We start from the raw sequence: 15,768 nt of genomic DNA, 5'->3' as shown, positions 1-15,768 counted from the left end.
AGCCTCCATCAGGCTCCGTGTGTTTGAACCTCATCAAATGTTTGTGTTGCCGTTTTGTTTCACTCTTGCGTCGCTTTTGTTGAACATTTTGAGGTTTTTCTAAATGTAAATAAATAAAGTGTGTTTGTGTAAGCTTCTGCGTGTGCAAGCAGGAGCATGTTGGTGTGTGTGTGTGTGTGTGTGTGTGTGTGTGTGTGTGTGTGTGTCTGCACACCGATACATGTGTTTGTGTGTGAGTGATTTTGACTGTACACTGTACATCATGGGGGCTTTCCAGACTCTCTCCCTCCACATCAGAATGGTCCCGTAAGGTTCTCTGTTCTAAACCCTCTGAGACTTTGTTCTGCTTCACTTCATCTGAGTCAACTTCACAGAGAGAGTGATCACATGTTAAATACACACATATTAAACAGCCCTCGTGGCGCAGACACACACTTCCTCAGGTTGGTTTCAACGTGCTGAATGAATTGTGTTCCAGTTGTTCGGTGATAGCTTTGTGTTATTTCTGCACGAGCAGCAGAAGAAAAGGAACTTTACTTTTGGTTCCCATGTGGCCGGAGTAGAAAACATTCAAGGCCTTTTCATTTTGTGTAAACTGTGTCGGGTCCAATCAGATCAGAGTTGAGTCTGACGGACGTCAGCTGATCAGACCTGACGTCCACTTAGAGGAGAAAGCTCCACATCAAAGATGCTGATGGGTCCTCTGAGAACTGGACCAGATGGTTCTAGGAGGAGGGGAGGGGGGGGGGGGGGGGGAGAGAGACTGACAGAGAGAGAGAGAGAGAGAGAGAGAGAGAGAGAGAGAGAGAGAGAGAGAGAGAGAGAGACTGAGAGAGAGAGAGAGAGAGAGAGAGAGAGAGAGAGAGAGAGAGACAGAGAGAGACTGAGAGAGAGAGAGAGAGAGAGAGTAAAGGTCTAAAGACAGGGTGTTCAGATGAAAGCACGTCATTGTGATGGGTTCTTGGAGCGATCATGTGATAAAGTACATATATATATATATATATATATATATATATATATGTATATGTATATATATATATATATATATATATATATATATATATATATATATATATATATATATATGTATGTATGTATATAAATGATATACATGTTGCTGTAAACTTCAGTCAGAGAGTAAAACACCTGGAGTAACAACTTCATCAAATCTTGACATTGGACCCGAACTGAGCTCTGATGACATCATATGAACCACAGGAAGGAGCCAGCGGTGCAAAACAACAACAACAACAACAACAACAACAACAACAACAACAACAACAACAACAACAACAACAACAGGACACTAGCTGTCCTCAGTCGTACTTCGTGGAGCATTCTGGGAATGAAGTGAGTGAAGGAAGCCCTTCACCTCTTGGAGCGCCTGCAGTACCTGAAGAGCCTCTGGGGGAGCTTGACGTGGTTCTGGGTGGAATCGGCTCATTTCTTGGCAGCGATGACGACGTTGTTAAACCCGTCTGGAAGCAGTCTCGTCCTAATTTCAGGAGTTTTATCTCACCCTTTATGAGACACTTAGCACCTCATCACCGCCTCCCAGACAGAGCGGCTGTGAAGCAGACTCCGTTGGAGGCGTGCCAGCGCGCCGGACCGGCAGGTGTTGGTGGGCGTGTCCGCCAGTCCGCCGTGTGGACCTTCTGGTGGAAACCAGGCGTCTGGTTCCAGGAGCTGGCGATGCCTCGATCGGAGCGGTCCACTCCAAAGGCTTTGAACGGTTTTGCTGCTTTCATGAGGCGCGTATCACATTTTAATGACGGTGGCAGCCACGCACTTTTTCTTTTTTTGGGTCTTTCAAGTTAACGGATATTTGAAGTTTGGGTCCAGGTTCACGCCGCCGCCTTCAGCCCAGCACCACGTGCACAGCACAGGGTCCAGTCGGTGGGATTTCCTCTCTGACTTCATACTTAAACTCTGGTTCAGTCAAGCGAACGCAGCAGTTTAACTGCTCCATGACCAACTGACAATGCTCTCGAGGGGACTTTTATTTTGAAGGAGGAAAAACAAGTGTCCAGCTTGTCATCCGTCCACCACTCTTCACCAAAGCTGCACACACATTGCAGCACTCTTCATCATCACAGCTTACTGCTGGAAGAAGCGTTTGTGTGATAAAGCTCAGAAGGGGAAATTGAGGAGAGAAAAAAAAAACAACATTTTAACCTGTAATGAAAAACACGGCGTGTAGGAAGGTGAGGAGGCGACGTCTCATTCGCCGCCAGCGCTCCCCGAGGGGCTGCTGGGTAACCAGCCGTGAGCGGAGGCCTGCATGCAAAAGATGCAGCTCTAGATGCGCTCTGCCTGCACGAGCTGCAGCAGGACGGAGCCTCGGCTCCTCACAGCCGGACGCTCTGCAGCCGGACGCTCTGCAGCCGGACGCTCTGCAGCCGGACGCTCTGCATGTTCCCAGAGCTGAGCTCATGTTCCCACTGCTGATGTCACCAACCAACGGATGAGCACGTCGGACGTCTCTGGACGCAAAGTGAAGGCGGCAGAAGCTGCAGGAACATCTGCAGTTTGTGCTGCTCGCTGTGACGTCGACGCCAGCGCAGCGTCTTGTGTAGCCGTTGTGAGCTCAGTCAAACGATTCAAATAGTTGGAAACGTTTATCTGCATCAACGCACTTTGAACGAGGAAAATCTGTTATTTTATTGTTTTAAACCTTTTTAAGCACGAAAAAAGATCTTGTTTTTAAAAACATGAATTGAATTATCTCGGCAACCTCGTGGTTGTTTAACTTCATCTCACAGCGCTTGTGATGAGACAGATATTGTTAAGTTTATTTATTTACGTTATATTCTTCTTCATGTAAGTTTTGTATTTTGTTTGATTAGCGTTGTGTTTATTTATATTTCTTGGTTTTTATCTTGTATTTGTTTGTGAGCAGCGCTGCTGTCATCCTGCCTTAAAGTGACTTACACACACACGCACACACACACACACACACACACACACACACACACACACACACACACACACACACACACAGCTGCAAACAGATGCTGGGAAGTGTCTCTCACATGAAACTCTCTACCTCAGATTATCTACCTCAGATAATCTGCCTCAGATAATCTGCCTCAGATAATCCCCACCAGGTGAGCGCCGTGTTCTCTGAAAGAGTTGCTCAGAGGACAGCGGCGCTGAGTTTCAAACCAGAAGCTGTGAGATGAAAGCGTTTGATAAGGTTTAGCTTCATGAAAAACATTCCATAATTGTAAAGACTTACACTTTGTGCCTATTAATACGCAGCGAAAAGGCTTTGAAGCCGACACAGAAACGGACTTCTGTGCTGCGTTTGTTCTCGACGCCCTGTTCAGACATCAGACGCAGCACATGTGCAGCTAATGAAAGCTGAAGAGATTTAACATCCAGCTAACTGACGCTAATGCTTCAGGAATTGATCATTCGCGTAATTTATCGAGCATGAAGAACGTACAGTTTGCAGAATCCACCACATCTTTTTTTCCTCAAAGCTTCTCCGCAGAAGGCGCTGACAATACACACACACACACACACACACACACACACACACACACACACACACACACACACACACACTGCTAAGTCAGTACGGAGCAACTTGGGACCCAGAAGAAGAGAACATTTCTTTTTGCAGAACTATCAGTCTTTCGTGGTCTTTCTCTTCAGCTGGTGGGCCGATAGCAGCGCAGAGCGTCTCTGTCGGATGAGAGAGCTTTTGTTCCAGCGCTTCACGCCGTCCATCATCACACATGAGCCTCATATGGTGCACAGGTTCTCTGTAGTTACACTGCATCCATAACTTTCATCTGGATGGACCCCCATGGGGCTCTGCACCGCTTTCCCACCGCGTAGCCGTATGAACCCCGAATGAGTTCTCTTTTGTGAATAAATGTTTATATTTTCAAAATAAAATCACTTTTATTACATATTTTGATCATAACTATGAACATCCAGCATTATTATGAGCAAGACTTCCCAAAGTTTTAGGATCTGCAAGATAATAAAAAACCAAACCAAAGCATTGGCATGTTGAAGGAGTTTCAGTCAAAAAACTGTCGTTCGGTTCAAAAATGGATTTTTTATGGCAAATTTTTGGCAAATTTTTTGGCCGATTTGGGCACGCTGGGAACCGACATGTACGTTTGTGGGTGAGCTGATCCCAGAGCAGCGATGCCGTTGGAGCCGTACGCAGAGCGATAGAAGTGCCAACATTGGCATCAGCTTCCATCACACATTTGTTTCTGAAGAAACGAGTACACAAACACAAACAAACACACTATATCAAGTCCTCCGTGTGTGGCGGACCTCATTAGGGAAACACTTATCTGAGATGAAGGACTTGTGGTGGAGGTGTCGGGGCAAAACCACCATGAAAAAGCAGTATTTTGGGTTATTTCTTGCTCTTGTGGTTGAAAACACTATTGAGACGAAGAGGTGGCAGATCTACAGAGAACAGACCGCTTGGTTGTTGTTTGGTGTGAAACTTGAGCTCCTTCACGTCTGAACAGACCGCACAAAATAATAAAGTCATGGTGATCGTGATCAGCACCCCGAGGGTTCAGTTTGCACACCATGTGTCCCGTACGCTAACGCTAATGCTGCTAGCTACAGGAGCGTGACCGGGTCAGTGTAGGTTAGCTAGTGAGGCTATGTGCTGCTAGCTACAGGAGCGTGACCGGGTCAGTGTAGGTTAGCTAGTGAGGCTATGTGCTGCTAGCTACAGGAACATGACCGGGTCAGTGTAGGTTAGCTAGTGAGGCTATGTGCTGCTAGCTACAAGAGCGTGACCGGGTCAGTGTAGGTTAGCTAGTGAGGCTACGTGCTGCTAGCTACAGGAACGTGACCGGGTCAGTGTAGGTTAGCTAGTGAGGCTATGTGCTGCTAGCTACAGGAGCGTGACCGGGTCAGTGTAGGTTAGCTAGTGAGGCTATGTGCTGCTAGCTACAGGAACATGACCGGGTCAGTGTAGGTTAGCTAGTGAGGCTATGTGCTGCTAGCTACAGGAGCGTGACCGGGTCAGTTTAGGTTAGCTAGTGAGGCTACGTGCTGCTAGCTACAGGAACGTGACCGGGTCAGTGTAGGTTAGCTAGTGAGGCTATGTGCTGCTAGCTACAGGAGCGTGACCGGGTCAGTGTAGGTTAGCTAGTGAGGCTACGTGCTGCTAGCTACAGGAGCGTGACCGGGTCAGTGTAGGTTAGCTAGTGAGGCTATGTGCTGCTAGCTACAGGAGCGTGACCGGGTCAGTGTAGGTTAGCTAGTGAGGCTATGTGCTGCTAGCTACAGGAGCGTGACCGGGTCAGTGTAGGTTAGCTAGTGAGGCTATGTGCTGCTAGCTACAGGAATGTGACCGGGTCAGTGTAGGTTAGCTAGTGAGGCTATGTGTTGCTAGCTACAGGAGCGTGACCGGGTCAGTGTAGGTTAGCTAGTGAGGCTATGTGCTGCTAGCTACAGGAGCGTGACCGGGTCAGTGTAGGTTAGCTAGTGAGGCTATGTGCTGCTAGCTACAGGAGCGTGACCGGGTCAGTGTAGGTTAGCTAGTGAGGCTATGTGCTGCTAGCTACAGGAGCGTGACCGGGTCAGTGTAGGTTAGCTAGTGAGGCTATGTGCTGCTAGCTACAGGAGCGTGACCGGGTCAGTGTAGGTTAGCTAGTGAGGCTATGTGCTGCTAGCTACAGGAACGTGACCGGGTCAGTGTAGGTTAGCTAGTGAGGCTATGTGCTGCTAGCTACAGGAGCGTGACCGGGTCAGTGTAGGTTAGCTAGTGAGGCTATGTGCTGCTAGCTACAGGAGCGTGACCGGGTCAGTGTAGGTTAGCTAGTGAGGCTATGTGCTGCTAGCTACAGGAGCGTGACCGGGTCAGTGTAGGTTAGCTAGTGTAGTCGTATGAACCCCAAATGAGTTTTAGTACTTGTGTTATTTCATATCATTTTTTTAGGAATATTGTTTTTAGATGTATATTTAATTTTTTTTTCATCCTCGTGATTATGAGCAACATTTGCCAAAAATCCGTCCTTGAGCGGCCCCTGATTTTTTTCATCTCCATGGTTCAGAACCTTAACGTCCCACATACTAACAACACACTGCGAAACAAAGCTTTACATGTTAAGAAGTTGCTTTAGTAAAAAAAAACCTGTTGTTCGGTTCAAAAATAGAAAAGTCACTTGTAGGAAAAACATTGTTGGATGTTTGCGCGCTTTAAATGTCCAGGAGCTTCTGCTGGTGCTCTACGACCCGGAAGCAGAAACATCCTTCAGAGAAGCGTCTTCACAATAGTCCTTTAAATTTAATACATGTTGTGGTTGCAGAGATAATTAAGTTTACCTTTTAAAAATTTAGACTTGTTTTCTTGAAAATCAGGCGTCCGTTTTGAGCGACAAAGTGTTCATCGTGTTCGTACGCTACTTCCTGCAGCCGTGAGACCTTCCAGCAGCCAGACCTCCTCCTCGTCCTCCAGAAGGTGATGTGGCAGCTCCAACCAGTACGTTTGAGGGCATGCAGTTAGAGCATACACGCTTGCACGCTCTTGGAAGTCCTTAAAAGAACTCGGGCAATAAATACACACTCCTTGTTTGTATTTGACGTGTCCTTCAACAGCTCGCGTATGGTTTCTGTCACGATGGAGACTCTGAAACTGAAGCTCAGGTCTTCGGCTCAGACGAGGATCCGACTTCAGAGCCAAACTCCGTTATGACCACAAAACATGGAAAACATGACCTCAGCTGCTGCGTTTCACAACGTGGCGCGCGGCAATATTTATTAGAAAAGACAAACCAGCTCCACGTGGGAGAGAGGACGCGGGTTTCTGGGCTTTATGATTGTTTTTAATATCTAAAGATATGAGAACACGACGGAGCTTCTGTTTCACGTCAGGAGAGAAACTTCTGACCGATCACGAACTATGGTGAAGAGTAAATGTAGACAAAGAATACTGTACAACAAGCAGTTCCTGACCTTGGGTCTGTGTATTTGTGTAGATTATGAGATATTGTAGTATTTTTTTGGGGCGGGGTGAGACTTTAAGGTATTAAACCATTTTAGCACAAAGCGAGACGCTCGAGAAAAACAATGAAAGTAACCGTTAAGTTCCTAAAGACGCGTCATGGAGCAAGTGCAGAAGCTTATGCAAATGTTAATACCCAGCATGCCTCAGTGAGACAATGTTTTGCCATGAAAAAAGTATTTTTTTCATGTTTTTTTTTCACAAATACATTTAGTAACAATTCATTTGTGGTTCAAAAGACGACTTAAACTACTTGAACACAGGTGAAAGAAGAGGTACAGAGCTCCATGGGGGTCTCGGGTTTGAAAACCTGCAGGGTTTCTTCTCTGGATGAAGCTATAAGATAGAAAACACAGATTCTTTGTCGAAGGAATCGAACACGAGCTGATGATCTTCTCCACGCAGTGAGAGAACCCTGAAACGGATCAAAGCTCAACTTTTAGCACTGCGTTGCTTTTGTGCTGAGGATTGAGTTGTTGTCATCTGCCAGCCCATAAACGCATCTTGAAGCCGTGTAACTCAATCTCTCTGATATATTGATCTCTAAAAAAGTCTTTTGAAGCTTTTAGTGAACACATGATTCACTGTCTTCCTCCACCGGCCAATCGTTTGCACAATGTAATAAGTCAGCAACATTCTTTTGTCTTGCAACCTTGATTCATCTTCTGTGAAGCTTCTTCTCTGCTCGCGGGGCTTCGGCGTGCAGATGTCTGCTCGCTGCCATCGGGCGCGGGTCGGTCTTTGTGCCTGCAAGTGGAGTGTAAAGCGTTGGCTGCTGCTGCGAAGCACCTGGCGCGCCCTCACTGTCACGCTAACGGAGCCTGACAGCTCCGCTTCATGCAGGTCCAGGATGGGAAAACACTCAAAGATGCGTCTTCAGTTATGGTGAGCTGGCAGGTCATTACCAGTATCTCCATGATCGCTCGCGGCCAGACGAGCGGCGAGGGGAGAAGTGCAGCATTGTGGGCGGACGGTTCATTCTACGAGCCCACATCCACGTTGTGGAGGCTTTTAAGGCAGAATGAAGGAGTGACATACATACTGGACCGTCTTTATGAGCCTGGAGGTTAGGGCGGCATGGTTATGGCTAAAATGTCACTCCTGATTATTTCTGATCAATATTGATTTCAGAGCAGAGCTGCTGCTCATTGTGCAGTAAAACTATACGACTCTGAACATTGTTCCAACAGCGTAGCCCTGTGAGAAGATATCGTTTAAAAAGTAAAGTAACCGCCCACGTCTCTAAAGCGTCGCAAATGTTAAGACCCAGCATGCCTCAGTGAGACAATGCTTTGCCATAAAAAAGGATTTTTTTCATTTTTTTAACCGATTGAGTTTTTTTGATGACAATCCTTCATGACACCTCTATGCTTTGTTTTGTGATTTTCTAGGTGTCCAATAATAACATCGGTTTACAAAATGTTAAACCTCAATATTGCAGCTGATCGTGTTTATTGAAATGCAGAAGAGCCAAAAACTAGAAAAAAACTAGAATGACTGTTCGATTAACCTTGAAAGCCTGAGAGATAGAAACTCTGTGTGTGTGTGTGTGTGTGTGTGTGTGTGTGTGTGTGTGTGTGTGTGTGTGTGTGTGTGTGTGTGTGTGTGTGCATCCTGCTCTCTCTAAGCCGTCTTTGATGTGTCCTCCCCGAGTTGAAAGGGAAACACGAGAACTCAGAACCCACAATGCCGCTCTCACCTGTGTGCTTTGATGAGAGGACAGAGGCTAAGTAGACCAAACCATGGACGTCTGTCACACACACACACACACACACACACACACACTCTTTATTGTGGTGAGTGCACAGCTCAAAGCCTTTGTCGTGCTCGGTGTGATGCGCTCCTGTTACCTGCTGGATGGATGCGTGTCATGTGGAGGTGAAGTCTGTGCATCACTCGGCTCTGGAGGGTTCAGGTTCAAGCTGCTTCAGACCGCCGGTCCTTCTCTGCATGAAGCCCACAGCGCTCTGCCATGCTGCCCTGTGTGTGTGTGTGTGTGTGTGTGTGTGTGTGTGTGTGTGTGTGTGTGTGTGTGTGTGTGTGTGTGTGTGTGCACACGCTGATCAGAGACGCTGCCTTCAAACTGCGTGTTGTCCTCTGCAGAAAGAGAACCAGTGTTATGAACGCTGAGGGCTCCAAGATCCAGACCATGGAGGATGGATGATGGATGATTGGATGAAAATGCTTTTAAAAACAATATTTTAAATCAACACTTATTGATTTTGATTAAAAACAGGGTACAGTATGTAAAGTGCTAAATAAACTTGACTTACATGTTGGATTACAGTAGTTCACTGAGGAAACTTCTATATCCTCAGGTTTATGTCCAAACTCTAAACTTTAATCTCTGCTAGAGAACATCGTCTTCATTTTAGGGTTTGAGCTTCAACACGAGACATCAACCTCTCACAGAATATTCTCAAGAAGCCTCTGAACATCCTCTCTGAGCCCAGTCCTGCAGACTGAGCATCTCTCCTTCGACACGTTCACCTGCTCCGCTTCCTTTGCAGGTAAATCTGACTCCAGAGACTCTGGGTCAGATGCGACTGGCAGCAGAAGGTAGTTCCACATGGAGGCGTGTCGCTGCACGTTCACACCTGCAGAGTGACGTTTCTTCTGTATCTCCAGCGGCTTCCTCTCTCCGTGTGCTGGACTCATCGCGGCTTCCTGGTGTGTCGTACCTGACGCAGCGAGGCCTGAACTCGTTGTCTGAATCCCCTCTGACCTCCGACTCGGCGGCATCAGAGAGAGATGAGACGCCTGTGGACAGGTGAACCAGACACCGGCCCCCCGGGGGTCAGCGCCGGGTCACAGAGAGATCTGTGGAGGATAGAGCCTCCATGAGGTAACGAGCGCTTCCTCTGTCCTGCACACACACACACACACACACACACACACACACACACACACACACACTCACACACACACTCACACACACACTCACACACACACACACACACACACACACACTCACACACACACTCACACACACACACTCACACACACACACACACACACACACACACACACACACACACACACACACTCACACACACACACACACACACACACACACACACACTCACACACACACACACACACACACACACACACTCACACACACACACACACACACACACACACACACACACACACACACACACACACACACACTCACACACACACACACACACACACACACACACACTCACACACACACACACACACACTCACACACACACTCACACACACTCACACACACACACACACACACACACTCACACACACACACACTCACACACACACTCACACACACTCACACACACACACACACACACACACACACACACACACACACACACACACACACACACACACTCACACACACACTCACACACACACACACTCACACACTCACACACTCACACACTCTCACTCACACACACACTCACACACACACACACACTCTCACTCACACACACACACACACACACACACACACACACACGACATGCAGGCAGAAGCAGCCCATTGTCCCGCCAAAGAGGCGCTGAGCGCTCCTGTCCTCCGGTCACTTCATCCTCCCTCCTCCCTCGGCGGGTGCAGGTGACCTCTGTCTGGAACAGAAGAGGTGCTGCACCTGTGGAAAGAGCTCGGTTTGATTCACGTCTCTTCTTTTTTTAACCCTCATTATCGATGTCATGCAGCGCCGCGCCCTCGTCACAGAGCTTCCTATGTTGCACAAGCGAAGCACTTTTTCTATTCATTTGTTTTTTTTGATGATCAGAGATGAGGTTACTCATCCTTGTGGGAAAATAGGCAAATGCAGCAGAATGCATTAAACAAGAAGGTATTTTCTTTTTGACAAAGTCACTTTAGAAGTTGAGGAAAGAAATAAATATGTAAAGTTTTCTTGTAAGGCACTTATCAGAGACGGTGATTTGAACCCAACGACTCAGTTTCTTGACTGAATCTCCTTCCTAACAGACAAGACTTTGTTTTATTGTGATTGTTGTTCAGGTTCTGATTCTTTAGGTCCTAATCTTTCCATAAAGGTCTTATTGACACTCCAGGAGGCTTTTCTGGGGAATCTAGTTCATATCGTGCTGGATGCGCACAAAAACAATGCAGCTCCGGTGCAACCTTGACGCACGCTATCATATTTTCCGATATCAAGCGACCGCAGCTCTCTCTAAACGTCCCGACAGGAAAGAGTTAATAGTTAATAACGGGCAACCATTGCACTGACAGCTGCTGTTAATCAGGAAGCTGTTCGAGCCGTCACGCGCCACAAAGGAGGGCAGCAGGCGGGCAGCGAGCCGAGCGGTTAGCTCTGGTAGCGGCGTAGCATGACAAGATAACGCAACGGCACATCTGCTTAGCCTCAGCGCTCTCACTTTATTATGATCACCGAGTCATTTAAGATGCTGAAAGGGTCTCGAAGCCATGAAAAGTGGAGCCTCACACACATATTTTCTCCAAAAGGTGTGTGTGACTGCTTACGAAGAGGAAGTCTGCCGACACGGTGAAGGATTCTCTGTGTGGCTCTAACCAGAAAAAGCCTGAATCTGAGTTCTTTGCAAGAAAAAAAGACGAGCGAGGAAACTGAGTACTTAAGCCCGAGCTGCAGGAGGGATCTGCTTCATATCAAAGCTCAGACATTTTGTCATCAGGTTATTACCGAGCGACGCCATTACACGCAATCCTGCAGTTAACGAGGTATCAAATGGTATCGCAGGGTTCAGGCTGCTCGCTGAGTCCTTCAGGGTTTCCTTCAGTAGCGCCGTGACGAGATAAAACACGAGCTCGTCTGCTCAGTGTCAGCATGAACCGGTTCAGGGGAGTGTGTGGCAGCGGCGGTGATTTAGACTCATAAGCTGATGGCTCTGCTTTTCCTCTTCTGGAAAGAAGAAGCGTGGGGGGGGGGGGGGGGGTAAACACCCGGTGGGTTTAACGCTCCATATCAAATCAGATGTTGAGTGTGTTATGCAAGATGGAATATTTGTAATGGTTACCGTAAGTCGGGTTACAAGCCGCGACTACCTTCGGTGGGTGTCCCCGCTGCAGCAAGCTAGCGCTGCTGCTAGCTCTCCATTCCTGCTACTAGCTCCCCGCTCCTGCTGCTAGCTCTCCATTCCTGCTGCTAGCTCCCCGCTAGCTGCCGCTGCTACTGCCCGAGTGTCTGCTGCCCACGTGGGCGTCGTAGCCGGGGCCCGGCCCGCTACCTCCGGTGGTTATCGGAGAACTAGCGTGAGGAACTAGCAGCAGCGCTAGCTGGCTGCAGCGGGGAGCTAGCGGGGACACCCACTGAAGGAAGTCGCGGCTTGTAACGCAACTTTCACCGTAATGGCATGAGATATAGTATTCTGTTATTTAACAGACTATACTGATAAACCGATACTGTCTTCTCACCTGTCGGTTGGCCGTGCACAGACTTTGACTGTGTGTGTGTCTGTGTGTTCTCATAAACACGTTGCATTACAACCAGCTGTGTGTGTGTGTGTGTGCAGGTCAGAGGTCAGAGGTTGGCCGTCATCTCCAGCAGGAGTTGCATCCTCTGACTAACAGGTTTGGGTTTGGGCCCCACGTCATTAGACCTTCTCACCACTGGATGATTCACAGAGTCGGCCTCTAATTAAGTCTCTCCAGAACAGAAGGTTGTTGGTTTCAAACCACAGACCCGTTTTGAGGAAAACTAGACAAGGGAAAGTGAACTCTTTTCCTCCATAAAAACCACAATGGACACAATTATAAGCAAGGAGGCACTCAATAGATTGCTTCTCGTTGGAGGTCCAGTCAGAATGTGAATTAGTTGAGTTTATCTTAACATATACAAATATACAAACTATGCTCTACTATAGACCTAATAATAGACCTGAAACTATTGCAATTGAGACCATGAACCCATGTTTTCAATGTTTACTTAAGTACTGAATGCAGAGAAGAGAAGGGTAATATTCTCATACACATCTAGACATCACACTTCTTGCAACCAGTGGAGTCGCCCCCTGCTGGCCGTTAGGAAGAAGGCAGATTTAAGACACTCCTTTTCAGAGCAGACAGTTCGTTTGCTTCTTTTATTTAGTTTCTGAGATTAATAGCGCCTGCTACAGATATTATCGTATATTATAGCGCAGGGGACGAATCGGACCGAATACACGGGGGCCCTTTAAGAGAAGGGGCGTTACCTTGGTGACAAGGGGGCGGAGTTAGAGGGCACCAGGAAGTGAATGTTTGTCATGATTGTTGGGATGGAAAAGAAATGGCACACGGTGCGGCCAAAGGGAATACTCGACTCTTCGTTTGCTTCCACGCTGCTACGTTGGTGACCCCGACGTGATCTGAACACACAGCCTTCTGATTCATTCTTCACCAGCCGGACTTTCATGTAAGTACTTTGACTTTTTGGGTGAATATGATATTGTAGTACGTACCTGGTCTAATTGACCTGCCTTTTCAACCTCACCTGAACATACTGTGTGTCTTATGTAACTTGGCTTTAGTGTGAGACTTCTCATCATGTTAAACAAAATGTCTCCCAACACATGTTGCTCTGTCTTTGTCCCCTTCCAAAGGCAGGACTTCCACCTTGCCCCACTGCATTACACACACACACACACACACACACACACACACACACACACACACACACACACACACACACACACACACACATGCTATTTCAATTGCATTTGCTGCCTCTGAAATGTGACCCGTTCTGTCTTATCTGAAAAGATCTTAGAAATTTGCAGGATTTACGGAAAACAGGCAACTTTCCCATTCATCTTTTGTGTGTGTGTGTGTGTGTGTGTGTGTGTGTGTGTGTGTGTGTGTGTGTGTGTAAGGACTGTGTGCACGTCTCTGTTTATGCCTGTGTTTATATGTGCTGGAGCGTGTGTCTATGTATGTGTTACCTGGGGTCATAACTCTGGCCAGGACAGTTTTATAAAGTGCGCTGCAGCCGGCGCCGCAGCAGTAACTCAGTTTTATTCGCTGTGTGTTGGGTCAACTCTCTCGACACACCCGACACACCCGACGCCACAGGAATGGACCGGCTGGATTTTGCTATTGCAGCTGTGTTGTTATAGGCCGTCGTAGTTGAGGTTGCCGTTGCTTTTTACTATATTTCGTTTGGTTTGGACGGTGCAATATTCCTCTCTAAACACTGTTCAATGTAATGCTGGAATCAGGATTAAACTTCGCTCAGCATAAAGAGGAGCGAGGAGGCTCAGTCCACCAACAGCTAACACGTTGAACTTTAGAGGTACTGGCATTTCTTTTCACATTTGGCTGAAGCCATGCTAGCAGTTTCCCCTCGCTTCCAGTCTTTATGCTAAGCTAAGCTCCCTGGCCGCTGGCCCTAGCTTCATTGTGGAAACTAACCGGCTCAAGATGCCGACTGAGCCGTCAAACTCAATTTCCCAGGATTCTTGAGCCCTAAACTCCGCCCACAGACTGAACGTTCACATTATGATATGAAGTTAGCGCTGAGCTAACTGGACTTTGAAGCAGCTGCTTCAGTCTTTTGTTCCTCCTTCAAAGAGTCGACTGCAGCCAATACTCACAGCCAGAGGACCGAGCTACAGCGCTAACGCAAGTTGAGCTAACGCATGTTGAGCTAACGTAGATCACAATGTTCATTTTCTGGACATCACTAAGTGACTACAACATCATACCCGTGTTTCCGACATCATACTGAACAGCATGAAAAGCAAATTAGTGTAATTTTAACTTCAGATTTATGATGTTGGTTTGTTAAAACTGAGTATTAAACATCAACTTTTCAGAATTCACATTTTAACACATGCACAACTTTACATTACTCGTACAATACAGAGACCAAGCCGACTCGGCTCTGATGTTTTAATCGATTTCTCCTTTTCGTGCAGTCGTCCACTGCAGCGCTGGAGATGAACCGCAGGACGTGAAGTCAAACTATAAATGAAGATTATGATGCTGCTTTAAAGTAAATATGTTTCCTGTACTTTGAGAAAAGCAGAAAAGTAAACTATTGAATTTTATGAATGAACCGTCATCACTCCACATCTTGTCAACTGCCATGGTTACACACACACACACACACACACACACACACACACACACACACTCCTTGAGGCAGGGCTGCGTGACTCTGGAGCTCATAAACACTTTGTGGGAATGCAAACAAACTCCGTCGTCACTTTGCTCCTTTTTCAACAAACCTTTTCTCAGAAAGTCATTTCTTAAGTTCAAAGTTTCAAAGTTTAACACCTCAAATAAGCTGCTGATGACTAATGTGACTGATGACATAACTAATGCCAAGAGTCTTACAATGATATATTTTCCTGATGATTTGAGTCTTTTATTTAAAAACAGACGACCAGAACAAAGAAAAGAGACAACGTGTCAAACATTTTATGGTTTAAACTGATTTCTTTAAAGATATTTCCAGAACTGGTTGAAAAAGTTTGATGGTTGTTCTTAGAAATAAAACTGGAATCCACAGTTCAGACTTTGGTCTGAAAGGTAAAATAAGATAATCCTTTATTAATCCCTCAGTGGGGAAATTACAGGATTACAGCAGCACTGCTCTCAAGTAAACACCAGATAAAAGTCAAGTAACACATGAATAGTAATAAAAGAAGAATATTACATATAGACGGAATACAATGAAAAACATAACGTTCATGAAAGTACTCAAACATATCAGATGTTGCACCAAAGTGTTCAGAAGTGCTTATGGAGGAGTGACGCGCGCAGACAAAACAACAACACGACGTTGTGCTGTCGCTCCT

Source organism: Clinocottus analis, unplaced genomic scaffold (genome assembly GCF_023055335.1).
Source record: "Clinocottus analis isolate CAN_PGR_092001 unplaced genomic scaffold, fCliAna1.0.p SCAF_36, whole genome shotgun sequence".
Lineage (NCBI taxonomy): Eukaryota > Metazoa > Chordata > Actinopteri > Perciformes > Cottidae > Clinocottus > Clinocottus analis.
The sequence above is the reverse complement of the archived record's forward strand: the minus strand, read 5'-3'. Positions refer to the sequence as shown.